The sequence below is a fragment of the Schistocerca piceifrons genome, chromosome 4 (genome assembly GCF_021461385.2).
Source record: "Schistocerca piceifrons isolate TAMUIC-IGC-003096 chromosome 4, iqSchPice1.1, whole genome shotgun sequence".
Lineage (NCBI taxonomy): Eukaryota > Metazoa > Arthropoda > Insecta > Orthoptera > Acrididae > Schistocerca > Schistocerca piceifrons.
Genome location: NC_060141.1, coordinates 657,891,659 through 657,918,109, shown reverse-complemented (window position 1 = coordinate 657,918,109; position 26,451 = coordinate 657,891,659).

Genomic DNA, 26,451 nt, shown 5'->3' with positions numbered 1-26,451 from the left:
TCACTTCTTCAGGAACGCTTTCCTTGCCATTGCCAGTCTACATTTCATATCCTCTCTACCTCGACCATCATCAGTTATTTTGCTCCCCAAATAGCAAAACTCCTTTGCTACTTTAAGTGTGTCATTTCCTAATCTAAATCCCTCAACGTCACCCGACTTAATTCGACTACATTCCATTATCCTCGTTTTGCTTTTGTTGATGTTCATCTTATATCCACCTTTCAAGACACTGTCCATTCCGTTCAACTGCTCTTCCAAGTCCTTTGCTGTCTCTGACAGAATTACAATGTCTTCGGAAAACTTCAAAGTTTTTATTTCTTCTCCATGGATTTTAATACCTACTCCGAACTTTTCTACTACATAGTAGAGCAATAATCTAAAATTAAGTACACAAATGTTTTCTTAGGCTAATGCTGTATGGTATCAACGAAACGGATTCTACCAGGTATTTATATGATTTGACTAATTCCAACTGCTGCTCATTCATAATATAGTCATACTACACTAGCTTTCTTTCGTTTTATGAACTGCGCAAGTTTTCTATCTCTGGGCGCTTAAACGAAGCTACCAATCGTCGTACCACTTCGAAATCTGATCAGAAGCTGAGGACTGGTTAAGGTGGTCGGTTACGTCTCTGGGTGGCGGAGAGTAGAGAGGACACCAAAAAGGTTTCAGTAGATGTGTGTGTCGGTAATAGCTCAGTGACGACGCGGAAGTCGGACAGCTGGCACTGAGTCCTGATCCGATTCCCCAGCTGTAATCTGCTAATTAACGTTGTCAGCGAATGGCTCGGGGACCGACGTGGGAGTATAACAGGGGAGCATTCAGTTAGGAGGTATCGCAGCGTCAATCCGATCGGCCGTCGAATCAGCGGCGCTACCGGGGCTCCACAACAGGTGATCCCGGCTGCGTATTTAACATTCGCCGGCCGCGTCCGCCACGCGGGCTTAGCGGCTCACGGCGGCCGCGCGGCTTAGCGCACGCGCATTAGCAGCTGCCGCGGCGAGCTCTGCCGCGCTGACACGTCGGGCAGTGGTACAGGGATGGCGTTTAGCAGCGGGCGGCGAAATCTGAAACCGCGGTGTAGCAGGAGTAGAGTGAAACACAAACGTTTCTCTTTTCATTTGCGTGACACCTCTTTGCATGTTTCATTTACTGAACAGTAAGAGTCTCCAGAGCTGCATATGCTGCCTGAACACGCTGCAACCACTTTGTTGCTGCGTTTTGCACGGAGCGAGGACTAGTCTATTTCCATGTGCCGTTACAAGCTGAGGCGTTCGTTCACACGTCTGAGTTCAAGCTGGTGAGAAAACTTGCTCCTTCGGCGTCCGGCAGACAAAGCAATTTATACAAGCTTCTTCACAATTCATGTTACACACCTTTAGAGGTTGTAGAGGGGAGTTAGCAGATCAAGTTTTACTTAGGACGCCATGTCCGAAAACGTCGTCCAACGACGCTACAGAGCGTTAAAGTTATATACAGGGTGATTCTGTGATGATGTGGATTTTCTAGGGTGATGGAGAAGGATAAATGTGTCAGTTTGAGGTAAGTGTCCCTGTGCCGGAAACGAACCGCACAGGCCGTGCGTGTCCATTTGATGCTACTATTGATCGACAGTGCACAAGCACTGGATGTATTCCGGAAAACGTTCGATATAGTTCCGTTCTCTCGCCCTATGAATTAAATACAGGGACTAGAATATCGCCTCAATTCTGTTACTGAATTCACGAGTTCCTAATACAAAGAATACTACACGTCATCCTTAACAGAGAGAAATCTCCGGAAGTAAAAGTAACTACAGGAGCCTGGTAAGGGTGTGTTGTATGGCCATTACTATTCACTGTTTATCAGGGTGGGTCGCGTAAGACGTAACACACCTTTTATTTGGTGAACGGTTTAAGAGATCGGAACAAGGATACTGCAAAATCACACTACGTAGATGGGACGCAATCTGACCACTGTATGGTTGAAACATTCAGTATCTTTCATTGCACAACGGATATGGAGGGGTAAGTTTAAACGGATATTTCAGCGCATCCAATTTCTAGTCAAATTCATAAGAGGAAGTGTGACCTCAATTAGAGGAATATCATGAGCAATTAGGATGTGTAACTTCCTGGGAGATTAAAACTGTGTGCCCGACCGAGACTCGAATTCGGGACCTTTGCCTTTCGCGGGCAAGTGCTCTACCAACTGCCAGGAAGTTTCACATCAGCGCACACTCCGCTGCAGAGTGAAAATCTCATTCTGGAAACGTCCCCCAGGCTGTGGCTAAGCCATGTCTCCGCTATATCCTTTCTTTCAGGAGTGCTAGTTGTGCAAGGTTCGCAGGAGAGCTTCTGTAAAGTTTGGAAGGTAGGTGACGAGATACTGGCAGAAGTAAAGCTGTGAGTACCGGGCGTGAGTCGTGTTCGGTAGCTCAGTTGGTAGAGCACTTGCCCGCGAAAGGCAAAAGTCCCGAGTTCGAGTCTCGGTCGGGCACACAGTTTTAATCTGCCAGGAAGTTTCACATCAGCACACACTCCACTGCAGAGTGAAAATCTCATTCAGGATGTGTAACCTCACCATGGGAGCATACTGCTTCTGGCTAAAGAACAGGAAATGTAACAATCACGTCGAACGTAATCTTCAACAGCACAAAGTCAAGAAGACACCTTACTGGTTGGAAAAGAATGCAAAAAGTCCCGAATACTTCTGATGATGGTAGTTCCTATTATTCTGACTAATAACGAGACGCCTGTCACGGTGGCCGAGCGGTTCTTCGCGCTTCAGTCTGGAGCCGCGTGACTGCTACGGTCGCAGGTTCGAATCCTGCCTCGGGCATAGATGTGTGTGATGTCCTTAGGTTAGCTAGGTTTAAGTAGTTCTAAGTTCTATGGGACTGATGACCTCAGTTGTTAAGTCCCATAGTGCTCAGAGCCATTTGAACTATTTACAGAAGCTCTCCTGCGAACCTTGCAGAACTAGCACTCCTGAAATAAACGATACAGCAGAGACATGGCTTAGCCACAGCCTGGGGGATGTTTCCAGAATTTGATTTTCTCTCTGCAGCGGAGTTTGCGCTGATATGGAAGGTAGGAGACGAGATACTGGCAGAAGTAAAGCTGTGAGGACCGGGCGTGAGTCGTGCTTCGGTAGCTCAGATGGTAGAGCATTTGCCCGCGAAATTCAAAGGTCCCGAGTTCGAGTCTCGGTCGGGCACACAGTTTTAATCTGCCAGGAAATTTTAATATTTGCCTTGTAATGGACCACGTAGTGTACAAATACAAGATCAGAAAAAGAAGGAAAAATAGTACGCTCTTGAATTCTCTAAGCAATATTAAATCAGGGGTAACACACCGAATGCAAGGAAGACACGTATAAAAAATGTGTGTGGCAAGATAATCAATGATTCGAGAGAAAGATTCCACTGAAATATGTCTTGGGATATTCCAGCACAGTGTGGTCAGTGGTCTTCTTTGAAACATTACAATCTTGTAATGGGTAGTTTGAGAGGCCCCATTTGTACATGAAGGTACTTAGTTCTTCTATGCCCACATGGGATTCTGTTCAGGTGACACCAGATTCTTCTAGGCAGTTGAAAATTCTTTCACTTGTGGGATCCTCGAGATCTTGACGACGTATGTTGGTGCTGTTTTTCCATGTCTCCTCGCACACATCTTCGGTCTGGACTGGATGGATCTCACGAGCTCTCCAGAATGGTTTCTTTGACTTGAGACGCATACTGGGTGGGCTGAGGATACATTCCTAGAAATTTAGCCTTTGGTCACTGTTGCAAGTGTGGTAGAGAAATGTTACTGAGAGCAGATAGCCAAGGTGATGAGCTGATCTCATACTTCCCGCTATGGGTCTCATGGTATCGTTAAAATGAATATCCACCTTCCTGACATGCACACTGGTGTGTAATATTCAACCACAGAATATACCAAAGAGAAGGTTGTTATACGGAGAGTGTCAGCTTGAACCACCGAAGAATTCTTATGCAAGGTGCAGTTTGCTTTACCTTTAACATTAGTCCATCCAGTAACACTGAGTCGTAAGCAGCAGTTATATCTACGAACACTACTGAATTTGTTAGTCCTTTCTGGAAATCAGATTCATATAATAAGCCAGCGCCATTACTTTCTCAAATCAGCTATGGTTTTGCCACAAGCCTGATTGGTAGAAAGGCGCAGTCGACTGCTAGGTAAATTCAGCTGCGGATAAGCCGTTATAGCAAACACTGAACAGGGTGATCCAGAGACAGCTTTCGGAATTTTTTTTCTGTTTCCCTTGCTGAGGAATGCAAGAGTTTATGCTGTCTTAAAATCTACTGGTACCTGACACTAGGTCAGGCAATCTGGGTAAAGTTTACTCAGAAATTTACTTTCATTTTTGCCAAGGTGTATGACAAATTCTGGGAACACTCCATCGTTCATTTATGTGGCACAAATTAAATTTTTGCTGCTCCTGGATGCCGTTAGATAAGCAGTCTCCACTGATTCTCGGGAACCCTACGTTTCCACATGATCTTTTTAGTCCTAAGTGATACACAAGCCGTGTTAATGAGGGAGTAATTAATTTCATATTGGAATGAAATGTGGTGGGTCGACGTTGTAGCGTTTTTCAATGAAATGCGCCGCAAACTCGGCGCATTTTATTGAAAATCTGAGGGAGATTAACGTCAGCCGAAGTGATATTCTTGTGAGCTTCGATGTAGTGTCATTGTTTACCATGGTGCCTGTAAACGAAGCTAGTTCATATATAGCAGATATTTTTCCGATTGACATAGTGGCTTTATTTAAACACTGCCTGTCAACTTATTTCCAGTACAACAACGAGTTTTACGAATAGATCGTCCGGGTGGCGATGGGAAGCCCTCTCAGCCCAGCTGTTGCCAGTTTATTTATGGAGATTTTCGAACAGCGAGCGCTACAGAATACCACAAAAAAGCCAGTAAATGGTACCGCTATGTTGATGACACATTTGTAGTGTGGACTCATGCTGAAGAAGAGTTGGATATCATCTTGGTGCACCTGAACAGCATTAACCCGAAGATACAGTTTACGATGGATTAACTTTCCTACATAGTTTGTAGTTATATGTGACATTTGTTCGAGTACAAAAACTTTTTAATGTTAAATTTGTGCATCATGGTCAGAGTAGCCATTCATCCTTTTACAAACAGAATGCCCATCTAGTACTGAGAAACGAATAAAAATAATGTCTATGGCTGTGCTACTGTTCCCCTCCACTCTGGTTGGAAAAAACTCAGTCTGCACCAGATCATTCGAATTTAGGAGATCTTCCATCACCGTTTTCCTTGCACAGTCACACGCAAAATTAATATGGAAGTCGGCACATATAACTAATTTTTGCTACTTCCTGTAAAGTGAGCTAAGAACCTTTTATAGCTTGAGAAGAAATGCTGTTGTTGTTGTTGTTGTTGTGGTCTTCACTCCTGAGACTGGTTTGATGCAGCTCTCCATGCTACTCTATCCTGTGCAAGCTTTTTCATCTCCCAGTACCTACTGCAACCTACATCCTTCTGAATCTGCTTAGTGTATTCATCCATTGGTCTCCCTCTACGATTTTTACCCTCCACGCTGCCCTCCAATACTAAATTGCTCTGAAGTGATAATTTTCACTAAACTCAACTGCCCCTGCACAAAATTCGAATACCTATTCCGTGTAATGCTTTGATGCATCAACAGACTCAAATGGAACACTGCTTTTTACATACATGGCCACTCCCACACTCTGCAAAGAACTCTTTGGAAAACAGTCGGCTAATTTGTATCCCGGTAAAAGGAGCCTCTGAAATGTCAAATTATTTAAGTAGTGCTCTGATTACCAGTAGTGTCAGAGTCAACATCTACAAACATTTCCCTACTTTACCTCTAATGTCTCTTATATTTTGATGAAATATGCTAATTCATTCACTACCTGGGAACCTGACCTTGTCTGAAGGGGATTCCTTTGTTTGAGGGACTTCCTTTAAGCAGGGATATCTATCGGCCAACTTTGATCTATAAAAGTTGCAAGTCTAACACGAACTACTACACCAATTTTCCCATGAGTGATACTTCCACTGCCCACCACATTGTCGCCTATAAGTTTTTCCAGCCTCCCCTTCCCATGCCTAATGAGGTGCGGCCCATGCCTAGCTGAATCTGATCTATTGATAGACTCAACTGGTACCATGGTAATATGAGCCATGCCCACCCCCATCAGCGCTTTCTCCAGCCCCATGTTAACACTCCTAACAGCTGCATTAAGATGAGGCTGATCACGACGCTGAAATAGCTGCGCGAAGTGCACATTAGTGCCATCAGTTTGAGTAACTATCTGTACCAGGTCACATCCTGTATCATATTCCCCGTCCCTACCAAGACTATTCCGGACTCCATCCACAACCGCTACATGATCCTCTTTCGTAAAGTTCCTACATAACTGCCCTACGTTAACAGTCACCTGAGCCAACACTGCACCGGGTTTCACAATGCTGGTGACCTGGTACCCACTCCCCAACACTTCCTGCAATTGCTCGCCCACACCTCTGACATGCGAACTACCTAGCAGCAGAATCTTCTTCTTTCTGTTAGAATTTGCTACTGACTTAGGCTCCATAACTGCTGAGGACTGCTGCATGTTTCTTACACCCACAACTACAAGAAACTCCACTTAACTCTGACAGTTGGTCAAACCTATTGGTTATACGCAAAGTACAACTGTCTAAATATCTCTTCCTCCTAGCTGCCTTCTTACCAAGTGCTACTTCCCAATCCCCAGGGCCCTTCACCCTCTCCATACTATCTAGTTCCTCCTTTGCGTTTCGTAACTGCACCCGAAGGGTACCAATATTACGCTCTTGCTCCTCTATCAATTTCTTTCTGCTACAAATGCTAAATTTCCAGGAGAGGATCTCGGTAGAATGCCCATTGGCTTCCTCACTGCATTCTCCCCAATGAAAGTACTTTGATCAAATGAAGGGCTTATTTCAGTTGTTGTACAACTCCACTTTTGTTCATTCTGAGATACAGAGTCCTAAAGTTAAATGAGCACTGAAAAATCTGCAGTTGAGATACCAGAAATATTCAGTATAGGAAAGAGGATCATGTAGCGGTTGTGGATGGAGTCTGGATATAATGGACTTGTACCACTATTGAAATAAGCTCTTCAAATCTCACACATTAACCCGCTACCCACAAACTTATGTGGTAAAATGTTACAGATACAGAAAAACTAAACGTATAGGTTACCTAAGTTCAATTATAACAGTAGAACTCTTTAAACAACTAACAACAGTGGTTTCGAATTTGGCTGTCTACTAAGAAAGCAACCACTTTAATTAATACTACTAAATCACAAGTAATACCAATACCACAGAAACGTCTCACAATGTCTTATCTAAAACCAAAAATTCAAGCGACCATTGGAGCACTCAACGAAATCATACACAGTGAATGAAAGTTTTACTGAAATATTTCACTACAAATAATAAGAAATATCAGCTGAAAACTGGTGTACTATATTTAATAAATGACTTCAACTGACAAACAACCCCATAAAACACATTGGGTGAAAGTTGTTGAAAGTTTATTAAACTGTTTCCTCACTAGAAACAGAACGAGACACCGTTGAGAACTACTAAATTTAATAACCAAATAACAGTGCGCAAACAACTTTGTCAGAACTTAAGAACCTCAGCAACTGCAACTGCACGCTGCGAAATGTAAACATACTGGTAATATTTGAATAAAAGATTGAAAATTACTAAATTTAGTATTCGAATACAGTGCAGAAACAATTTTGTCATTATTTACCTTTACAACAGCTAAAGCTGCAACTGCACACCGTGAAGTGTAAACATACTGCTGAGACTTCGATGAACGAAGTATGCACACCCACGAAGAACTGACCACTCGAATCACTAACAGATATAAAGTTCCAAAGCTACTTCCTTTTATTGATGATACATGTATAGTAATCACATCCAACAAACAACGATTAGCTGAGGAGATTGTAAATAATATCTTTCAGAAAATTACTAATTGGTTCTCTGTAAATGGACTCTCATTAAATTTTAATAACACACAGTATATGCAGTTCTGTACAGTAAATGACATAACACTATTAGTAAATGTAGACTCTAAACAGAAGTCTCTATCCTAGCAAGAACATTCTATATTTTTGGGCGTGTGCATCGATGAAAGATTGAATTGCAAGAAACGCCTTCATCATCTGCTGAAACGTTTGAATTCAGCTACTTATGCTTTTAGGATTAATGCAAAATCAGATGATAAACGTATCAGTGATTTATTTTACTGTGTCTATTTTAATCTACTGCTTCTGTATTGCATCGTATTTCAGGGTAATTCATCAGTAAGGAAAAAAAGCATTCATTGCACAAAAATGAGTTATCAGAATAATGGCTGGAGCCCACCCAAGTTTTTCTGAATGACAATGAAATGAATTCTACATGTAAATTAGTAATTACAAAATTTAAAAAACTTTTAATTGTGACACATAAAGAAACTTTTGTAAAATTTTTGCATTCCACATAATTGCGAATGTACTCGTGATCAATTGAAAAAGTGTTAATCTAGTCTACCAATTAAGTGGAAGTGATGTTAAATATGGTCATATTTTTATTTAATCGTAGCTAGTACGAAATTTTGTTTAGTTGCTCTTTGTGTATCTTCGAATACAACTTAGAAAACAAATTAAACAGATAGTTGTTAACATCATCAGTAAGCGTCCCTAATTTTAATAATCTGGTATTGTTTCAGGTGAGTTTTGCCATTAAGTACCAGGCTTGTTACTGAAGCTTTCAGTGGTAAGTACAGTTCAGCACTGCCTTAATATTTCATTCCATATGCGCACATGTACATCAGGTTACCTTCATTACATCTCATCAATAAACCCCTCCCCACAAACAGATTCTCTAAGAAACGTTACAAATAAGCTAATGTGTTAAATATTTGACGTTGAGCATGTAAATGAGAAAAAGTTTAGAAAGCGTTTGAAATTGTGTTTAACGTTTATTTTATGTAAGTCGCCAAGTGCTCTCATCATCAAACGCTGAATGAGTATAATTTGTGTTCAGTTTTAAGCAGAAGCTAGTTTCTTTTGCATCCCAACTATGAGTCGTTCAGTGATGCAACTTTCAGGTACATTCAGTGGTACATGTGGGCACTCTCTGCTAAATGTACTGCGAATAGAGCTAGTACCAAAGCTGAAATGAATTACAGAGTATTGCCTGCTACTGAAGTTTTATTGCATTAACATCGAAAATGTAATAAGTAATAAACATTTTTCCTTTCATCAATTGGTGAAGGATGTGAGCGTGAAAAAGTGGTGAAAGAGTCTGAACTTATGTATGAAGTTTGCAGATAGCCACAAAGGGCTGTAATTAACAGACACGTGATGAATGTAAATCTGCTGGCCTGAGTTTCATTGCCTCGTGACGTATACACCGTTTCTGACTGTAATACTTGGCTCAGTGTTAGATCTCTAATATAAGATTACACCATTTAATAACTAGGTTACGACAAGATTTCATATTTCTAAATTAGATCAGTAATTTTGTACGCATTAGAAATGAAATTTTTGTTGCCTCTGGAAGCCGTTAGTCTGGTAACCTGCAAGTGAGATATACTATGAAATGAGTTACGCCCTTAGAGACAGATATATCTTAAAATTCACCATAAGTGAATACGTAAGATGACTGCAAACGGTTGTGAGCACCTGAATACAAACACAGTACCTTAATCAGTGCGCCACTTCACAAGGAACATATATTTTAAACATTCGATCGTTGTTAAAGTGGTTGAGCTACTCAAATGATATGCAGGCGTGTTCGTATATGATATTAAGCAAGTACTGTCATTTCTACGAAACTTGTCAGACATCTACGGATAATTTTGGATACAGAATCGAATTTGGCTACCAAGCATATTTTAACGTAGGAGGACCTTCATCAGTTGCTGAATAGTCTCCGTGATCAAAGAATGTTTCACTTAAGAATTTTAAGGCATATAACTAAGAAATAATAAAATAAGAGAAGTATTTGAAACCAGATGGTAACGTTAATAAAACTGAATTATGATCTATTTCATGAGGGATTTATCTTTTCACTGTTAGGCAGTTGTCAGGCAGATGTGGGTGACGCGGAAAGTGATTTGTTTTTACGTGATGCGCTTTAATTAGGAGGAGGCTGAGTGGCTTAAAGCAGCAGCGTTTCCTTCAAGCCGCGTTTGAACCTGTAGCCATATTTCCATTCCTAAAGTTTTTATCTGTGTCGTTTCAAAATTCTACCAGGGTGCGCAGGTACATGGCTCACAGATGCCTGTTCGAGAACATGCCATTTTGCAGGAAAAAGGATAGCACTAGCTTACGGTGAAAAGCATAGCATTGGATTACAGTCAAAAGCATACCGTTAGTTTGCAGTCAAAAGGATCGGCCATGAGAAACGCCCGTAATTTCCCAATGCAGGCAGCAGCAGATTCTGCTTTACTCAGTGTACGTTGCTCCACGTTTCGCTGGATTCCACATTTAATTATGAGAAGTACAGCAGTGGTGTTTAATATGATGACCACAAAATCCCCATCATCTGCAGTTTCTAAAATAAAAAATCTTCCCTTTTCTACCAGCTTTGTGTCCACACACAAACTAGCGGTATGAGTTTCGTACAGACAAGGTTTTCTTTGCTCTGAGAAATGTACCTAGTAGATGTTTTACGCTGTAGATCCATGGAATATTATCTGAACAAATGATACCAAAGGAATGAAACTAAGAGTGGGAAAACATTAAACGTGAAGGTCCCCAAAGATCGATATTAGGCTCATATTTGTTCCTGAACTCCATTAATTGTTTGCGAAAAACACTGGAGGACCCTTCAGTAACTGTGGCGTTTGTTTATCACGTGATTTCCCTGCTGAAGAGTACAACCACTTCCAAACCAGACAAAACGAGGACAGTAGTGGAGCCGGTTAACATGTGTTACACAACAAACAACTTCATGCTTAATCTTGAGAAAGCGTACATTATTCAAACATATAAAGGTGATTTGCAGATACGTTGTGATCAACAGAGACAGAGAGAAAGAGAGAGAGAGAGAGTGAGTGTGTGTGTGTGTGTGTGTGTGTGTGTGTGTGTGTGTGTGTGTGTGTGTGTGTGTAAGTAAGTAAGTAAAAGTAATACGTGTAATTATCAGTGTGAGTAGAGTATCGCCAGTTGTAGTAGGTTGTTAGGTTATTTTACAGAGTGGACAATGATGTTTCTTTCGGTCACTTTATGTTTTGACTGAAACGTTACTTTCCTAATGAGGCTTAAGGATCACTATTTGTGATTGAATGAAGGAATGATCATGTTTTATTAATGTGCATAGCTCGTTTTCTGACTACCTTACAGTAATGTTCAATTAAGGTGTCATTAATTTTTATCATTTTCAATGTTCCCTGTCATCAATAGGTATACGCTGACTACTGGGGCTTCGGTTTCACGTGATTTTCATTTCCACGGGTCATAGCATAAAAAAAGATGTTCATTTTCTCGTGTACTTTTTGGGTAAGACAAAATTATAAAACTGAGTATTTAGATGTTTATAACCAAAAAATTACATTCATTTTACAGATTTTGTACTGTATCCCTCATCTTTTTCCTTGTAGGAAATGTATTTGCAACGAGATTTAAAGTATCTCAGTCGGTATGTGAATAAGACTATACTAACAATGACAGTGGAAAACTTCCCTTACGTGCTTTCAAAGAAGGAACGATTGATTTTGACAACTGTGTGTCACTGAATTTCGATGTATAATGTCCGGAGAATGTATAAAATGGTATTTTTTTTTTGTCATCAGTCTACTGACTGGTTTGATGCGGCCCGCCACGAATTCCTTTCCTGTGCTAACCTCTTCATCTCAGAGTAGCACTTACAACCTACGTCCTCAATTATTTGCTTGACGTATTCCAATCTCTGTCTTCCTCTACAGTTTTTGCCCTCTACAGCTCCGTCTAGTACCATGGAAGTCATTCCCTCATGTCTTAGCAGATGTCCTATCATCCTGTCCCTTCTCCTATTCAGTGTTTTCCACATATTCATTTCCTCTCCGATTCTGCGTAGAACCTCCTCAATCCTTATCAGTCCACCTAATTTTCAACATTCGTCTATATCACCACATCTCAAATGCTTCGATTCTCTTCTGTTCCGGTTTTCCCACAGTCCATGTTTCACTACCATACAATGCTGTACTCCAGACGTACATCCTCAGAAATTTCTTCCTCAAATTAAGGCCGGTATTTGATATTAGTAGACTTCTCTTGGACAGAAATGCCTTTTTTGCCATAGCGAGTCTGCTTTTGATGTCCTCCTTGCTCCGTCCGTCATTGGTTATTTTACTGCCTAGGTAGCGGAATTCCTTAATTTCATTGACTTCGTGACCATCAATCCTGATGTTAAGTTTCTCGCTGTTCTCAGTTCTACTACTTCACATTACCTTCGTCTTTCTCCTATTTACTCTCAAACCATACTGTGTACTCATTAGACTGTTCATTCCGTTCAGCAGATCATTTAATTCTTCTTCACTTTCACTCAGGATAGCAATGTCATCAGCGAATCGTATCATTGATATCCTTTCACCTTGTATCCTTTCACCTTGTATGGTATATACTGACATAAAAGATTCCTATTTATCACCGCTACGCTAAATACAGAGATATTTTTTAATGTAATCAACAGAAAAGTGCAACTAAGCTTATATGATTGATATTTTACGGTGAGTGAATTTCATTGGACTCGTGCTAAGTAGGAGCGGATTCCAGATACTCAGCTTCATGTCTTTATTTATGTTCTACATGGGTTTCGTGGAATCGCACCCTGAGGATATCTCTTTCATCGCTTGGAAAATGCAGACCGATTCCACTTTTCTGTTGTTGAACAGTTATCCTTAATTACATAACAAAATGTTGTTGCAGAAAAAGAGAGGGTGGCAAGTCTCCGAGGTTTTGGAAACGTATCCCGCCTGACATGTACGAGTTTTGACTGTGTCGTTAAATGAGTTCACTCTCTAGAAGCAGGATCGGGTCAGATGTTTACAAAACTTAGAAAAAAATGTGCAGTGGACTGTCATTATAACAAAATAGAGGCTTAATGACGAACTGATCAGCACGCTTCAAGGCAGACTCTATCTGTGACTCCCCTTTTTATCACTGGACGTAGGCATGGAGTGTGGGACGTGATGGTGATCGAAGCCAAATTAAATAGCGTAGCCTTCTGAGTGTGTTTGCTTGGGGATTAGGGAGGAGGAGAGTTGGTGACAGAATACGTTACGTCCCTAGCGTGTAAGTGAAATCTAAATACACGCTGCCCTATTATTCTAATAGGATATTCCTGGTACCCTTTTGCATATGTATTTTTGGTGAGTGGAGAGGGAGTGGTGGATGTCAGCAACACACAATAGATTACGATCCTATAGTGTAACTGAAACTAAAAAGCACGCAGCCCAGTGGCTCTGATAGGATGTGCATGGTACCGAACGGATCTTTGAAATATCAGAAATGAATGGCAGCAAGCTACACAATGTGAATCTTACTTCCACACATTTCATGTACAGTCTGCATGTTTCAACATACATGGCAGATCATGAATCACGGTTGTGATCTCAACAGAATATAAGAACGTATCTCAATGTCCGATAAACATCAGAACTGCAGTGGAATATCTAGGTTTTTTCATTAATACATTAGTGCAGTCCACTTCAGTCGACCATTTGCTGTGAGATCATATTATCTGCAATATACAATGTGTGCTACTTTCTTTCATTTAAAAACAAATCAGTAAGAGGATAGAAACTTTTGCACATTGCTAATGTTGCCCCATCTGTAAAAATAGCAATTACATTACATCATATTTTAATTAGTAGTAATTAACAGCAGTGATTGGTATGAAAGAACCGTAATTAAGTTAATCACCTGCCTGCATAATTGTTTTAACTACACGGAGGAAACTATACAGCAGTTTTTATAACATTATTCAATTCAGAGCTACAAATTTAACTCTGGAACTAGTGGCATTAATTTAATAAATGAATGTTGACAAGCTACAGCTAGTTTCAACTAATTTGCAATTAGACTTTAAATTATGATAATGAAGCAGTTGCTACTGAGGATACATTAATTCTCTGTAACGAGAGTGCTTTACTGATATTTCTTGGTAGTAGAAACAATCCATTATGAACATTCAATTGAAGGCCCTACCACAAAATCGCTTCACTTACAGATATGCATTTAGTAACTGGATGTGAGTGCGACATTTTTAAATAGAAGTTATCAGTGAAACAGTACAAACAAGCAATTTATATGGTGCACATTAATGGTCAAAATTTTAATTTACTGTTTCGCTAGAATCTGCCAGATACTTGAGTGATGAGTTGAAGTGAAATATTGCATTATCACCTTATGCACAAGATAAATTGTTTTTGCTGGTGTCAGTATGAAATTTCAGTGTCGGCACTAACTCAGTCGACCGTTGTCCAACGACCTAGCAGTATGATGGATATCCGCTATAGCTCTCAATAGACCATTTTGCTGAACTATCGTCTACGTATCACAAAACAAATTTAGAGAAAAATGAAATGTGGGAAAAGCACTGGACTACTCTTCAGAGAGATATTAGGCGCACAAACACCGCGGTGAGAAAAGTCTTGGGATTCATCGTAATATGGTGTCGGACCTACTGTCTCCCGGTGTCCTACAGTAGCCGGCCGCGGTGGTCTCGCGGTTACGGCGCTCAGTCCGGAACCGCGCGACTGCTACGGACGCAGGTTCGAATCCTGCCTCGGGCATGGATTTGTGTGATGTCCTTAGGTTAGTTAGGTTTAAGTAGTTCTAAGTTCTAGGGGACTGATGACCACAGAAGTTAAGTCCCATAGTGCTCAGAGCCATTAGCCATTTTGTCCTACAGTAACTCGACATGTTATGGACTCAACATGTATTTGGAAGTCCCCGACAGAAACAGTGAGCCGTGCTGCCTCTACAACCGTCCATAAATGCGAAAATGTTGCCAAACTGACCTCTCGATTATGTGGCATAAATGTTCAATAGGACTCACTCGAGCCATATGGGTGGCCAAAACATTCGCCCAAATTGTCCAGAATGTTGTTCAAAACAGTCGCCAACAACTGTTGCCTGGTGGCATGACATAGTTGTTTCGGAACATGAAGTCCATAAATGGCAGCAAATAGTTTCCAAGTAGCCGACGTAACCATTTCCAATCAATGATCCGTTCAATGGGGCCAGAGGACCCAGTCCATTCCACGTAAACACAGCCGATCCCACTATGAAGCCACCTGTAGCTTCCACAACGCCTTGTTGACAACTTGCCACAATCGAACCCTATCAGCTCTTACCACCTGAAATAGGGACTCATCTTACCAGGCCATGGGTTTACAGGGTCACGGGCCCAGGAGAAGCGCCGCAGGTGATGTCGTGCTGTTAGCAAAGTGACTCGCGTCGGTAGTCTGCTACCATAGCCCTTTAACCCCAGCGATACTACCGCCATCTGTATATGTGCATATCGATATTCTATGACTTTTGTCACCTCAGTCTACATGCTCTCGATTTCAAATGGATACCGGGATAAAACTGACTTAACGTTAATTCCACTATGAGGCATTTTTACTACATTGTATATTTTATATATTAGTTATTGTTTATTAGTCTGGTAACATATTTTCAGTAACTCACAATACGTTTTAAGGTTTTCACAATATATTTTGAACAGACCAAAATACATTTCTGCCTAATCCACAAAAAAAAAAAAATTACGGAAGTTAAAAATTAGCTTTTAGTAAGTCCGCAATCAATATTATAACGATGTATTTTTCTTCCTTCTATAAACTTCTGTTTTTTTCTATGAACAATAAACTAATGTGCTAACTCTGGAGATATTAGTGACCAGATAAATTACTGCAACGAGTGTTCACCATTTGGAAAATGTGACTGAGATGTTGCCTCATACGTGTGGTGTCCCATCACCCCGTAAGTGCACTAAATTACATGTAATCGGTAGAGTGCCACTTAGTTGTTAAAGTAACGTATCCATATATTTCAGAAGTAAATGCTGGTAATTGTTTCAAACGTCATTCCTTCAGAGTAGCGAAACCACAGTTAAAAAATTAATCATCGTGTAATATATTCTACGACCTGTGTCGAGAGAGGAATTTCCATTTGGTAGTAAAAACAAAGCGAGAAAAAACTGTAAATCTTAAAATACCTTTCCACATGGCTCCCGCCATTTTGTAGGCACACATCATAGAGTAGCAGAACTTTCTCTGTGGCTTCTTCGAAAAACTTTGTCGCCTGTGTTGTCAAGCATGTGACAACGTGTTCTATGAGATCGTCACATTTGATGAGAAAGTGTATTGTAATGAAACAAAACATTACCTTTCGTGAGCTTTCCGTGGCCCGTATTCTGCACTGCGCACTCCGTTTCACGAGCGTCTTACAGTTAACTTTTGCGGCGATTGTTTCACCTTGCGTTAGAAAAGTGTCAGTGGAATGCCTTGCCTATCCCAAAAGGCTTGGCCAATATTTTTTGGAGTGGTCCACATTTTCTTGGCTATGATCCCTACTGAAAATGCAGGATGCGTCCGTTCCAATGCCGTTTCGTTTCACGGTTACATAAGTAACACCACTCTATTCTCCGGTTATTATTTTCCGTAGAAAATAATCGCCAACACTGTTGTAATGTGTCTAAAAGTGAAGTGCACTGCCCAGAGTTGATCTGGTAGAGGTTTTAGCGCCCAACGAGCACACGGTTTTTCAGTTTTTCAGAAGCAGTTTCATGAAGAAGTGAACTCGAAATTTTCAGAAAGAGTGTATACTGTAAACCTGCTGTTTTCCTTTACAATTTCTTCGATTGCAAGAAAAATTCCTCGTTGTTGTATTGTATTGTATGGAACTGGGGACCTAGAAACGACGGAGAGGCTTCGTCCCCGCCGTAGCCCGCAGTGGTACACAACCCCACCAGGCTACAGCAGCCCACTCACCCCAACTCCGCCCCACACCATACCCAGGTTACTGTGCGGTTCGACCCCCAGTGGACCCCCCAGGGACGTCTCACACCAGACGAGTGTAACCCCAAAGCTTGTGTGGTAGAAAATATGTGGTGTACGCGTACGTTGAGAAAGTGTTTGCGCAGCAATCGCCGACATAGAGTAACTGAGGCGCAACGAGGGGAACCAGCCCGCATTCGCCGAAGCAGATAGACAACCGCCTTAAAAACCATCCGCAGACTGGCCGGCACACCGGACATCGACACTAATCCGGAGGGCGGATTCGTGCCGGGGACCAGCACGCCTTCCCACCCGGAAAGCAGTGCTTTACACCAAAAGGCTAACTGAGCGGGCTAATTCCTCATTAACAAAACAATTCGATCTTCATCGTTAACTTGATCGCGCGCTTCACTGAACTGTCATCTGCTTATTATTGACTCACTCGTCGCATTTCCTCCGCAAATCTCGCAAATCCTTCGATCAACGTGGACATCTTTATTTACGGTTATCTGCATTCAGGAAACGAATTATAAATCTGTTCTCACAGGTAGCCGGCCGGCCGGAGTGGCCGAGCGGTTGTAGGCGCTACAGTCTGGAAGCGCGCGACCGCTACGGTCGCAGATTCGAATCCTGACTCGGGCATGGATGTGTGATGTCCTTAGGTTAGTTCGGTTAAGTAGTTCTACGTTCTAGGGGACTGATGAGCTCAGAAGTTAAGTCCCATATCGCTCAGAGCCATTTGAACCACTTTGAACAGGTAGCGGGATGGGATTTTCCTTGAAACGCGGACTAGCAAACAAGCATTATACAGCACTAACAAAAAAAGAAAACGGAGAACTGTATGAAAGCAACCACAAGGCGCGCGCCGATCAGCAAGTGTAGTACTGCACCGGAATGAAATACCAACGCAACTTACTGTCAGGACGCATCTATATATAGGCGAACAGGAAATGGATACAGTTGTTTCAGGTTGCCAAAACGACAACTCTGGGAATATTTACTTTCCTCTTCTGGTACTCGGTTTATTTCCGTGAAGAACTGTTTTACTCAGATTAGTGTATCAGCCACTCGGAGAATAAATAACGCATAGGAAATTCAACTGACACACATATGAAGAATGTTACAAGTAAACGAAAACTGATTCTTGCATTTCCCTGGAACATAATTCGTATTGCCTGCAGCAAAAGTGATTTATTCGTCACGAGATGAAAAGCGGTAGCTGCGTATTGCGCGTTTTGTATTCCCAGTTGCGAATTCCACAGTACGTCTACAACTGAGAGATAACGCGAGAGGACTTGAGTGGTTTCAGACGACAATGATCCTGGCCTACGAACTGGACAAGAAAGATGCCTTCTGGATATATCAATGGAGAGGGCAGTATGTGGTTATACTTTGCAAAGCAGGAACTAATGCCAGAGCAGTTCTGATGATAAATAAAGTCATGTGCAATTATTACTTAGACATGGTCTAACAAGGGAACCTCCCCATCGCACCCCCCTCAGATTTAGTTATAAGTTGGCGCAGTGGATAGGCCTTGAAAAACTGAACACAGATCGATCGAGAAAACAGGAAGAAGTTGTGTGGAACTATGAAAAAATAAGGAAAATATACAAACTGGGTCGTCCATCGGCAATATAGGCAATATTAAGGCAGTGTAAAACGAGGAGAGCCGTGGTCCCGTGGTTAGCGTGAACAGCGGCGGAACTAGAGGTCTTCGGTTCAAATCTTCCCTCGACCGAAAATTTTAACTTTTTATTTTCAGTTTATGTGACGAACCCTTATGTTTTCATCACTTTTTTTGGAGTGATTATTACATCCACAAGAAAACCTAAATCGGGCAAGGTAGAAGAATCTTCTTACCCATTCGCCAAGTGTACTAGTTAGGTGGGTCGACAACATATTCCTGTCATGTGACGCACATGCTGTCACCAGTGTCGTATAGAATATATCAGACGTGTTTTCCTGTGGAGGAATCGGTTGACCTGTGACCTTGCGATCAAATGTTTTCGGTTCCCATTGGAGAGACACGTCCTTTCGTCAACTAATCGCACGGTTTTGCGGTGCTGTCGCAAAACACAGACACTAAACTTATTACAGTGAACAGAGACGTCAATGAACGAACGGACAGATCATAGCTTTGCGAAAATAAAAAAAGCAAAATTTTCAGCCGAGGGCAGATTCGAACTAAAGACCTCGCGTTCCGCAGCTGTTCACGCTAACCACGTGACCACGGCGCTCCTCGGCTCACAGTGCCCTTAATATTGCTTACCTTAGGGATGGACGACCCAGTTTGTATATTTTGCTTATTTTTTCATAGTTCCACACAACTTCTTCCTGTTTTCTCCATTGATCTGTGTTCAGTTTTTCAAGGCCTATCCACTGTGCCAACTTATAACTAAATCTGAGGGGGGTGCGATGGGTATGTTCCCTTGTAAGAAGAAGATAAGCCCAAGCTTTCAGACCGCAGTAGGTGACGTTAAAGCCAAATATCCATTTCTCTACACACACACACAGGAGAATAAAATTTGTTTTACGGACAATGGTCCAGAAATGCTTCACTTACGTCTTAAAACTCATTTGCTACGCCACTTCGTACCACGCTAATCGTGGGAGACTCGCAGTAACAGTAAGCGACACATGTAATTTTCATGCATATGATGTACAAAATATTCTCTAGGCTACGTCTGGTACAGTTGCAATTCTTAGCTCCTCGCCAGAGTTTCGTGTCCAGTTTCATCAAAGGTAATTTTGGGAACATGTCACACCACTGCTTGTGTTAGCATCCTATTCACTTCATTGGCTATCTGAATTATTTGTTAATTACTAGCTGTACGTGTCCATGCGTTGCTGTGTCTCACTCTGGTAAATGTAAAACAAAGAAAAGAGAAAGCAAACGCTTCTAACACGCTATGGGAATTAGATATGTGTACTAATACCCTTCTCCTCCCCCTCCCTATCCATCTCCTCCTCCCCCTGTGTTTGTCGATCTCCTCCTCCGTATCCCTCTCTGTACATTATTTCCTCCTCCCTCTCTCTGTCTATTCTCTACTTCCCGTTTTCTCTAGATCCCCTCCTGCCTCCCACCACTCTTTCTGTCTCCTTCTTCCCGATCTCTGTCAATTCCTTCCTCACCTCTGTCCATCTCCGCTTTCCCCTTTCTCTGAGCACGAGGCCTTTTTTTTTTAATTTTTTGCAAATCCAGACTCTATACCAGTATACCAAGTATAAGCCGATTAGCCAAAATTACACCTTGTTTTCTGCTGAATCCACCTATGAGGAAGAAAGCAAAACGGCACCTTGTTGTCTATACAATTTATGTTTAAAAATATATACACTGACAGCCAAAAAATCTGCAACACCACGGAGTTGTGTGACATAAAAGAAACTGGCAGATGGGTTTCTATATAAAATAGATTAGGCCTATTCAGATTTCACACCTATCGTATAAGAACGGCTCGAGTAGCGCCACTTAAGGACGCAAACCAGGTTTGTTTTAAATACACCCTGTAACGGTCATGAGCATTAGTTACCTTTGAGATTAGACATGGTGAGTTTATGGTAGTCAATAATGCATTTAACTGATTGATTTTCAATGCGGTCATGTACTACGGCTACGAGAAGCTGGATCTTCCTTGTGTGGTATCGCAGAAAGACTTGGCTGGAATATTTCCACAGTACGTGATTGCTGGCAGCGGTCGTCACGTGATGGTCGCAAAGAGACCGGGCTCCGGACGTCCAAATCGCATTGCCAGGAGATTTGTTTTCGACTTACACCTCTGGCTCATCGTACTGCATCTGCAGCAGTAATTTGAGCAGCTGTGGGCGTGGTGTAACGATCTGTTACATATCGGTTACTTTAAGGACAGCTCCGAACCAGATGCCCTACAGCGTGCATTCCACTGGCTGCAAACCATCACCATTTGCAACTTCATTGAGAGAGCTCACTGGAGTAAAGGGTGGAGGTATGTTGCGTTTTCTGATGAAAACTGGTTTTGGTTCGGTACCAGTGATGGCCGGGTTGTTGATTAGAAGGAGGCCAGGTGAGTACCTGCAACTAACGTGTCTACGTCCTAGACACACTGGACGTACAGACGGGGTAATGATTTGCGGAGCGATTTCATACGACACCAGGGGCACTCTCCAACTCATCTCGCCCACAACGACGTCAGGCCGGTGGTTCGACCTGTTGTGGTGCCATTCATGATCAGCATCCCAATAGGATAACGCTAAGTCACACATGGCTGTTGAAACGTCTTCAGTTGAGCACGTATGAGACATTAACTGACGACAATTCCAGCGTCACCCTCAAACAGAAATTATGGTCCTTGTATTTACTGACAAAGTTCAACAGGCATTCAACTCCATCGAATAAACTGACGTGCAGCACCTGTCCAACACAATTCATGCACGTTTGCATGCTTGCATTCAACATTCTGGTCTTTATTGCGGCTATTCATGTACCAGAATTTCACATTTGCAATGTCTTGTCTCAAATTTACTGGTACATTTAACTGTGATCTTGTAGTGCTAATCACTTAAATATGTTAGTTAGACAGATATATCCCAGAAATTACATTAATCTACATTAATTATTTCTTGGTGTTGCTACTTTTTTCCATCACTGCATGATGGGAGAAACAATAATTTGTTTCTCCCATGGTTCAAATGCCCTGCTATTGTGCTTAAACTGCTTGAGATTAACAAAACCCCACACTTTTTCAGCAGAGAATTTTCTTTCTTAATGTCCTGTACATTGTTGTTTAAAAATATTTAGTGTATGTCTGTCTGTATGCTTAAAATTGGAAGTCAGTCCGTCAAGAACGTTTTCTATCAACGCTTCACACAAACGCTTATTTTATCGTGTAAAATTACAAGAAAATCAGTTAAGAATTCCTTGAAACTTTTGGTAATGGCGTTACCCCTTTATATATTACTCACGTATTTACACTGAAGCACCAAATGAACTGGTATAGGCATGCGTTTACAAATGAGGAGATATGTAAGCAGGCACAATATGGCGCTGCAGTCGGAGGACGCCTATATCAGACAAGTGTCTGGTGCAGTAGTTAGATCGGTTACTGCTGCTACAAGGCAGATTATCGAGCTTTAAATAATTTTGAAGGTGGTGTTATAGTCGTATCACGAGCGATGCGACACAGCGGCTCCGAGTTAGGGATGAAGTGGGAATTTTCCCGTTCGACCATTTCACGAGTGTACAGTGAATACCAGGAATCCAGTAAAACACCATATCTCCGACACCACTGCGGCCGGAAAAAGATCCTGCAAGAGCGGGACCAACGACGACTGAAGAGAATCCTTCAACGTGACAGAAGTGCAGCCCTTCGTCAATTTCCTGCAGATTTCAATGCTAGGCCACCAACAAGTGCCAGCTTGCTAACCATTCAACGAAACATCATCGATATGGGCTTTCGGAGCCGAAGGCCAATCTTATACCCCTGATGACTGCACGACACCAAGCTTTACTCCTCGAGTTGGCCAGTCAACACCGACATTGGACTGTTGATGAACGGAACCTTGTGGCGTGATCAGACGAGTCTCGTTTCAAATTTTGTCGAGCGGATAGACGGGTATGGGAACAACCTCACGAATCCATGACAGTAGGGGACTATTTAGACCGGTGGAGGCTCTGTAATGGTGTTGTCGTGTGCAGTTGGAGTGATATGGGATCCCTGAAACGCTGGAATATGACAGTGACAGGTGACATGAACGTACGCATCCTGTCATCCTGTCTGATCACCTGCATCCATTCATGTCCATTGTGCATTCTGACGGACTTGGCCGATTCCAGCAAGACAATGCGACACCTCACCCATCCACAATGACTACAGAGTGTCTCCAGGAACACTCTTCTGAGTTTAAAAACTTTTGATGGCCACTAAACTCGCCAGACATTAACACTATTGAGCATATCTGGGATGCCTTGCAAGTGCTGATCGGAAGAGCTCTACACCCCCTCCTTCTCTTACGGATTTATGGACAGTCCTGCAGGATTCATGGTGTCAATTCCCTCCAGCACTACTTCAGACGTTAGTTGAGTCGATGCCACGTCGTGTTGTAGCACTTCTGCGTGCTCGCGGGGACGCTACACGATATTTGGCAGGTGTACCAGTTTCTTTGGCTCTTTAGTGTACATATTAGATATATTAAAAAATAGTTATATAAAGCAAGGGCGCATTCGAATGCAACGATGAGTCAGAATCTGAAGTGAATCAACTTACTACTTTTCGAGCTTTACGATCTCAAACATACGCATGCTGAATTTTTGTACATAAATATTGAAATAACTTTACAGATATTTCGAATCCATAACACTTTACTGGTATTCATTTCGGTTTTTCGATATACTGAGGCGGAAGTGTATACTATTTCAGAGCTGGTAGATACCCAATTGATTTTTTTTATTAACATACGGTAGTTTCCGTGCTGCCCAATGTTGTGTTAGCGTCCGTGATGAGAAAGGCTCATCATTGCGTCACAATTACTTGTGACGTTCTGTTGATGTCTCTGTCGATGATGACAGACGTCACGCACCAAAGAGTTCTGTGCAGTTTGTTGGTACACTATGTTATCAAAAACATCCGGACGCCTGGATGAAAATACCTTTCATGTTCGTGGCGCTTTCCGTTGGTAATGCTGAAATTCAGTATGGTGTTGTCCCATCCTAGCCTTGATGAAAGCTTCTCCTCTCGCAGGCATACGTTCAGTCAAGATCTGGAAGGTTTCTTGGGGAATGTCAGCCCATTCTTCACTGCACTGAGGAGAGGTATCGATGTCGGTCGGTGAGGCCTGGCATGAATTCGGCTTTCCAAAACATCACAAAGGTGTTCGGCTCAGGTCAGGACTGCGTGCAGGATAGTCCAGTACAAAGATGTTATTGTCGTGTAACCACTTCGCCACAGGCCGTGCATTATGAGAAGGTGCTCGATCGTGTCAAAAGATGCAGTTGCCATCCCCGAAATGCTCTTCAACAGTGGGAAGCAGGAAGGAGCTTAAAACATCAATGTAGGCCTGTGCTGTGGTAACGCCACGGAAGCCCCCTCGATGAAAAACGCGACCACACCATAACACCACTCCTCCGAATTTTACTGTTGTCACTACACACGCTATCAGATGACATCCACCGGGCATTCGCCACACCCACACAATGCCATCGGATCGGCACATTGTGTACCGTCATCCGTCACTCCACACAATGTTTTTCCACTGTTCATTCTCCGTATCTTTACGCTCCTTACACGAAGCGAGGCGTCGTTCGGCATTTACGGGCGTGATGTGTGGCTTGTGAGCAGCCTCTCGACCATGAAATCGAAGTTTTCTCAATTCGTGCCTAACAGTCATAGTACTTGCAGTGGATCCTGATGCAGTTTGGAATTCCTATGTGATGGTCTGGAAAGATGTCTGCCTATTACACCTTACGAACCTCTTCAACTGTCGGCGGTCACTGTCAGTCAACAGACGAGTTCGTCCTGTACGCGTTTGTGCTGTACGTGTCCCTTCACGTTTCCACTTCACTATTACATCGGAAACAGTGGACATAGGGATGTTTAGGAGAGTGGAAATGTTGCGTACAGGCGTATGACACAAGTGACACCTGATCACATGAGCACGTTCGAAGTCCGTGAGTTCCGTGGAGCGCCCCATTCTGCTCTTTCACGATTTATGATGACTACCGAGGTCGTTGATATGGAGTTCCTGTCAGTAGGTGGCAGCACAATGCACCTAATATAAAAAACGTATGTGACTTCTAAAATTTTCATGGCGTATTTCTTCTTCTAGTAATTTTCGGGTTTGCAGCCGGATTCCACGGACATTCTGTGACGATATTTGGGCCCAGAGACGTCCGGCCATCCTTCGTCTACTCATCTGAGAATGGCCGGACGTGCCTGGCCCGAAATATTGTGGCAGAATATTGATGGGATCCGGCTGAAAACCGGACAATTACTGGAAGAAGAAAAACGTATTTTTTGAGGGTGTCCTGATACTTTTGATCACATATTGTAGGTATTGTTCCCGTGTGATTTCAATTAATAATGTACTATGACGAGTAGTAGACCCTTAGATCATATCCTCACTATCTACACTCTGAAGGGCAGCAAAAAACACGTGATTTACTGGTATTGGTGACTGTAATGCAATTAACCGTAGCAGGAAAAATGTAACGAAAGTGATGATATTGCTGTATACTCTCATTTTACACTGGTATCCCTGTTGCTAGAATTTTATAGCACCTTGCCGCTGTGGTAACACCGGTTGAAATCCTATCAGCAGGCCCGCATCTCGTGGTCATGCGGTAGCGTTGTCGCTTCCCACGCCGGGTTCCCGGGTTCGATTCCCGGCAGGGTCAGGGATTTTCTCTGCCTCGTGATGGCTGGGTGTTGTGTGCTGTCCTTAGGTTAGTTAGGTTTAAGTAGTTCTACGTTCTAGGGGACTGATGACCATAGCTGTTAAGTCCCATAGTGCTCAGAGCCATATTCCTATCAGCGAAGTTAACTGCAGTCTGGCTTGGCTAGCGCTTGGGTGAATTACCGTGTGCTGTTGGCAAGTGGGGAGCACTTACCCATTGGGAGACCAATTGAAAAGCTCCCTGACTGACAAGGGGAGGCGACGACGTTTGGAACGCGGATTTACTGCAAACTTCGTACACTCGTAATATTCCATGAAGACAACAAAATGTGTAAGCAGTAGCGCGTACTTCTCAAGCGTTATTGATAAAATCGCAAGATAATTTCGGTCGTCGAATATATATCTGTGCATGGCCATTATAACCATGAAGCGGCTGCTGCCGAGAGGTGCCGGCACGGTAGCTCAGCGTGTTCGGTCAGAGGGCTGCGTGCTCTCTGTAATAAAAAAAAACTGAGAACTGAGTCAAAGAATGAACCATCGCCTTGAACGGTTGTGTTGTGACGTCCGCCCAGACCAAAGCCAACGAACAATATCGAACAAAAAGAGTAAAAAAAAAAACATTTTGTATGCAATTTATGATTAAAAATATATACACTGACGGCAAAAAAACCTGCCACACTCCGGAATTGTACGACATAAAAGAAACTAGCAGATGGGTTTCTACATCAAATTGATCATGCCTTTTCAGATTTCGGTGGTCACTGTCACTCAACAGACGAGGTCGGCCTGTACGCTACGATTACACGCTATGAAAAAAAAAAGCGTCATCAGTCAGAGCGTTAGCTACACTTTTTAATAAAAAAAACTGAGTGAACAGATGAACGAACAAACTGCATGGGTGTAAACGGACGTCCGCCCTGAACAAATTCAACGAACAATATAGAACAAAATGTTTTCTTTTTTTTTTAAAGAAGTGTTTCGTGTTCAAGCAGCTGGATCGCTGGATCCAGTTCCGTTCGTCAGTTTTCTTTAACACAGTCATTTTCTTTAT